This window comes from Paroedura picta, chromosome 2, assembly GCF_049243985.1.
Source record: "Paroedura picta isolate Pp20150507F chromosome 2, Ppicta_v3.0, whole genome shotgun sequence".
Taxonomy (NCBI): domain Eukaryota; kingdom Metazoa; phylum Chordata; class Lepidosauria; order Squamata; family Gekkonidae; genus Paroedura; species Paroedura picta.
The window spans coordinates 180,611,247-180,617,246 of NC_135370.1; the positions used below are offsets into that span (position 1 = coordinate 180,611,247).

The 6,000-nt window shown below is 53.6% G+C and overlaps 1 protein-coding gene across 2 annotated transcripts in view; it reads right to left on the minus strand.

Moving 5' to 3' along the window:
- Positions 1 to 5,559, minus strand: part of ARMH4 (armadillo like helical domain containing 4) — a 56,777-nt gene extending 51,218 nt beyond the window's left edge. For both annotated transcript variants that reach the window (XM_077324008.1, XM_077324007.1), the window contains exon 1: positions 5,397 to 5,559. The gene's annotated coding sequence lies outside the window, so the exon portion shown is untranslated. The remainder of the gene's footprint in view (positions 1 to 5,396) is intronic.
- Positions 5,560 to 6,000: the final 441 nt, after the last annotated feature.

Consider the following 6,000-nt stretch of genomic DNA (forward strand, 5'->3'; position numbering starts at 1 on the left):
TATATTTCTTTTCTATTTTTCTATCTTTCTTTTTCCTGTTTTTTTGGACTTTGTTAGATTTTGTTCATACTAAAAAAAAGAAGAAGAAGAAGCAGCTTTAATAAGAATTTGTTTTTGAAGAAAACTAACAAGCCTTGGGATGTTTTGGGACTCTGCCTCCTGAGAACAGAGAGCTAGAGAAGAGTTAAATAGAAGGTCAAATTTCCCTTGGTAGATTGTCCCCAAGCCTCCATGGGGAGGTCTGCTGAGAATGTTTGTTGTAGGGGAAATCTTGAAATACAAAGAAGTTGGCTTTTATACCCTGCTTTTCTCTACTGGAAGGAGTCTCAAAGTGGCTTACAATCATCTTTTCCTTCCTCTCCCCACAACAGACACCCTGTGAGGTGGGTGAGGCTGAGAGAGCCCTGACATTACTGAAGAAGAAGAGTTGGTTCTTATATGCTGCTTTTCTCTACCCGAAGGAGTCTCAAAGCGGCTTCCAGTCGCCTTCCCTTTCCTCTCCCCACAACAGACACCCTGTGAGGGAGGGGAGGCTGAGAGAGCCCTGATATTACTGAAGGAGAAGAAGAGTTGGTTCTTATATGCTGCTTTTTTCTACCCGAAGGAGTCTCAAAGCGGCTTCCAGTCGCCTTCCCTTTCCTCTCCCCACAACAGACACCCTGTGAGGGAGGGGAGGCTGAGAGAGCCCTGATATTACTGAAGGAGAAGAAGAGTTGGTTCTTATATGCTGCTTTTTTCTACCCGAAGGAGTCTCAAAGCGGCTTCCAGTCGCCTTCCCTTTCCTCTCCCCACAACAGACACCCTGTGAGGGAGGGGAGGCTGAGAGAGCCCTGATATTACTGAAGGAGAAGAAGAGTTGGTTCTTATATGCTGCTTTTTTCTACCCGAAGGAGTCTCAAAGCGGCTTACATTCACCTTCCCTTTCCTCTCCCCACAACAGACACCTTGTGAGGGAGGGGAGGCTGAGAGAGCCCTGAGATTACTGAAGAAGAAGAGTTGGTTCTTAGATGGAAACGGCAACCGATCTCCAGACAAAGATCCGTGCCCGGGGGGGGGGGGGGGACACATCAGATCTCAAAAGCTAAGCTGGGCCAGCCCTGATTAGTACTTGTATGGAGGTCCCTGAGGAAGTCCAGGGTCACTGCACAGAGCCAGACCATGGCAAAGCCATCTCTGTGTATCTCTGCCCTGATCTAGCTTGACCTTGTCAAGTCTCAAAAGCTAAGCCGGGTCAGCCCAGGTCAGTATCTGGAACAGCAAAACCAGCTCTGTTCATCTCTCGCTTAGAAAAAAGAACATTTAGGCTGCAACTGGAAGACATGTTCCACCAACCACTACTGAAGCACAGACAGAAGTTAGAGATGCCAGCCTCCAGCCGAGGCCTGGAGATCCCCCAGAATCCAGACTACAAAGATCCATTACCCCGGAAAAAAGGAAGCTTTGGAGGACGGATTATAGGGCCTTGTACCCCACTGTCCTCCCCAGGCTCCCTCTCCAAATCTTCCAGGGGTTTCCCAAGCAGGATCTGGCCACCCTAGACAGCTTCTCCCTAAATCCAGGGATCGGTTTGTCACAGCAATAAGCAGCACGGGGTAGTTGTGGGGGCTTGAAACATTTCTCCCAGCCTGGAGGGGAAGCTCCCATTTCGAGAGGTGTCCCAAAGAGGCGATTCCTGCTGGTTTAGAAACCCCCGCAAACACAAACACCCCGGACAAACCAAAATAAGGGCTACCCTTGCTGTTTCTCTGCACCAGAGAGCTCCCTTCTGATTTTCCGGGGAAGTGGGGGGGGAGTTGTTTGGTTGGCAACGGTCGAGGCCTTCCTAAGAGCATCAGAAGAGCCCTGCTGGGCAGACCAGGGGTCCATGTAGTCCAGCCTCCTGTCTCACACAGGGGCCAGCCAGTTCCTCTGGAGGGCCAGCAACAGGGCAGAGAGGCCGAGGCCTTCCTAAGGACATCAGGAGAGCCCTGCTGGGTCAGACCAGGGGTCCATCCAGTCCAGCCTCCTGTCTCACACAGGGGCCAGCCAGTTCCTCTGGAGGGCCAACAACAGGGCAGAGAGGCCGAGGCCTTCCTAAGGACATCAGAAGAGCCCTGCTGGGTCAGACCAGGGGTCCCTCCAGTCCAGCCTCCCGTCTCACACAGGGGCCAGCCAGTTCCTCTGGAGGGCCAGCAACAGGGCAGAGAGGCCGAGGCCTTCCTAAGGACATCAGGAGAGCCCTGCTGTGTCAGACCAGGGGTCCCTCCAGTCCAGCCTCCTGTCTCACTCAGGGGCCAGCCAGTTCTTTTGGAGGGCCAACCACAGGGCACAGGGACTTAGCCTTCCCCTGATGGTGCCTCCTGGCTCTGGGATTCAGAGGCTTATTGTTCAGTTCTCCACTCTTCCTCCACATACAGCCAACTGGTCGACTCTGGGTGAGTCACAGTTTTCTCCGAGCTCGCTCAGCACCACCTGTTTCACAGGGTAGGGAGAGGACAGGATGGCAATTGTAAGCCACCTTTGAGGCTCCATCAGATTGTAATAAGCGTGGTATTAAAAATAACAGTTCTGCACTTCTTCAGAACAACTTGGATAAATTATCAGGAAGCGTGGCCCATTCCACTGCATGCAGGAACCTCCCAGACTGGAAGGGGAGTGAATGGCTACTCTCCTAAACAGATATTTCCCAGCTCAGAGCTGCTCCGAAAGAAGCCAACCTTCGATAACCAAAATCTACACAGGGATTTGACAGCTAAGAGATAAAGATGCTTAGAAATTAGGGGGAGGGGAAGAGGTTTTCATTTGTGACATTCTAGAAAGCAAGTTAATAATCAGAATCTCCTTCATTATATTTCTTTTCTATTTTTCTATCTTTCTTTTTCCTGTTTTTTTGGACTTTGTTAGATTTTGTTCATACTAAAAAAAAAGAAGAAGAAGAAGCAGCTTTAATAAGAATTTGTTTTTGAAGAAAACTAACAAGCCTTGGGATGTTTTGGGACTCTGCCTCCTGAGAACAGAGAGCTAGAGAAGAGTTAAATAGAAGGTCAAATTTCCCTTGGTAGATTGTCCCCAAGCCTCCATGGGGAGGTCTGCTGAGAATGTTTGTTGTAGGGGAAATCTTGAAATACGAAGAAGTTGGCTTTTATACCCTGCTTTTCTCTACTGGAAGGAGTCTCAAAGTGGCTTACAATCATCTTTTCCTTCCTCTCCCCACAACAGACACCCTGTGAGGTGGGTGAGGCTGAGAGAGCCCTGACATTACTGAAGAAGAAGAGTTGGTTCTTATATGCTGCTTTTCTCTACCCGAAGGAGTCTCAAAGCGGCTTCCAGTCGCCTTCCCTTTCCTCTCCCCACAACAGACACCCTGTGAGGGAGGGGAGGCTGAGAGAGCCCTGATATTACTGAAGGAGAAGAAGAGTTGGTTCTTATATGCTGCTTTTTTCTACCCGAAGGAGTCTCAAAGCGGCTTCCAGTCGCCTTCCCTTTCCTCTCCCCACAACAGACACCCTGTGAGGGAGGGGAGGCTGAGAGAGCCCTGATATTACTGAAGGAGAAGAAGAGTTGGTTCTTATATGCTGCTTTTTTCTACCCGAAGGAGTCTCAAAGCGGCTTCCAGTCGCCTTCCCTTTCCTCTCCCCACAACAGACACCCTGTGAGGGAGGGGAGGCTGAGAGAGCCCTGATATTACTGAAGGAGAAGAAGAGTTGGTTCTTATATGCTGCTTTTTTCTACCCGAAGGAGTCTCAAAGCGGCTTACATTCACCTTCCCTTTCCTCTCCCCACAACAGACACCTTGTGAGGGAGGGGAGGCTGAGAGAGCCCTGAGATTACTGAAGAAGAAGAGTTGGTTCTTAGATGGAAACGGCAACCGATCTCCAGACAAAGATCCGTGCCCGGGGGGGGGGGGGGGGGGACACATCAGATCTCAAAAGCTAAGCTGGGCCAGCCCTGATTAGTACTTGTATGGAGGTCCCTGAGGAAGTCCAGGGTCACTGCACAGAGCCAGACCATGGCAAAGCCATCTCTGTGTATCTCTGCCCTGATCTAGCTTGACCTTGTCAAGTCTCAAAAGCTAAGCCGGGTCAGCCCAGGTCAGTATCTGGAACAGCAAAACCAGCTCTGTTCATCTCTCGCTTAGAAAAAAGAACATTTAGGCTGCAACTGGAAGACATGTTCCACCAACCACTACTGAAGCACAGACAGAAGTTAGAGATGCCAGCCTCCAGCCGAGGCCTGGAGATCCCCCAGAATCCAGACTACAAAGATCCATTACCCCGGAAAAAAGGAAGCTTTGGAGGACGGATTATAGGGCCTTGTACCCCACTGTCCTCCCCAGGCTCCCTCTCCAAATCTTCCAGGGGTTTCCCAAGCAGGATCTGGCCACCCTAGACAGCTTCTCCCTAAATCCAGGGATCGGTTTGTCACAGCAATAAGCAGCACGGGGTAGTTGTGGGGGCTTGAAACATTTCTCCCAGCCTGGAGGGGAAGCTCCCATTTCGAGAGGTGTCCCAAAGAGGCGATTCCTGCTGGTTTAGAAACCCCCGCAAACACAAACACCCCGGACAAACCAAAATAAGGGCTACCCTTGCTGTTTCTCTGCACCAGAGAGCTCCCTTCTGATTTTCCGGGGAAGGGGGGGGGGAGTTGTTTGGTTGGCAACGGTCCTAAGCCAGATTCTCGGCGCAGAAGTGGAAAAACAGCCACCGCGGGGAACTTTGGCTCCAACGCCATCGCTCTGCCAAAAATGTGTGCAGCCCATCTGCATGATAAAGATGTTGCATGGGAGGGGGAGGGGGGTGTGGGGGGGGGAAGAAAAGGGTCCCCCCCCAACAAAAGAAAGCAAGAATAGCCTCAGCTCGGGTTGCTGCAATGGGCAATAATGGAGGGGGGGCACACTAGAAAGGAAAGATCACTTCTGGATTCTCTCTGGATTTTTTTTTTGGTGTTGCAGATTTCTGCATCCCCCAGGGGGGGTGCCCGCTTGCACACACCCCCATCCCCCCACCCACCCCCAGTTAGAGAAGAGCCAGACCGGCCCGAGCAATGAATGAAACCAAAGCCCTGCCTTGGGAAGGGGGGGAGGGAGGGGGGCGATCCTCACAGGAGGAAAAGGGGGCGGGGGAGGAGAGCCCAAATCCCCCAACAAAAGGCAGACCAGCCGGGCCTGCGGCCGGGGGCAGAGCCAAGAGAAGCCCGAGGCCGGAGACAAAAGAAGGCGCCCGCAGGGAAACCGGAGCGCCCAACCCGCTGGCTTGCTGCGCGCAGGGTGAGGATCGCACGCAACGCCGGTTGCCCTGCAAGCCCTCCCCGCAAGAAATGTTTTAAAGGGGGCAAAGGCGGGAAGGGGAGGGCGCGCAGGGGCGCCCTAAGGGGGCCCTGCAAGGGCAGAGCCGCACCTGAGCCACGCCCTGACTCACCTGAGCCCCCCTCTAGGGCGGCAGCATCTTCAGGGCGCGCGGCAGGCGCTGCCCGACGGTCCTCCGCCGCATCCTCCGCCGGCCGACGCCGCGCTGCTGCCTTCGCGGAGCCCCGCGCTGCATAGTCATGAGCGCCGCCCGAGCCCGCGCCCGGATTGGGCAGAGGCGGGAGCGGAGGCAACGCCTACCCCACCTGGCCACGCCCCGTCCCTGGCGAGGAGGGGGGAATCCCGGGAAGGGGAGGTTGCCTTGCTAGGATGCAAATGAAAAAAAAACAAAATCATTGGACTGAGCTAGGGGTGCCAGCCTCCAGGCGGGAGCGGGGGATCTCCCGGATTTACGGCTCCTCTCCAGGCGACGGAGATCAGGCCCCCAGGAGAAATGGGCTGCTTGGGAGGGGGCTTACTGAGGGATGCCAGCCTCCAGGTGGAGCCTGGGGATCCCCTGGAATGACAGCTCATCTCCAGAGTGCAGAGATCAGTTCCCCTGGAGAAAAGGGCTGCTGGGGAGGGGGGATTCAGGGATGCCAGCCTCCAGGTGGGGCCTGGGGATCCCCTGGAATGACAGCTCCTCTCCAGACTGCAGAGATCAGTTCCCCTGGAGA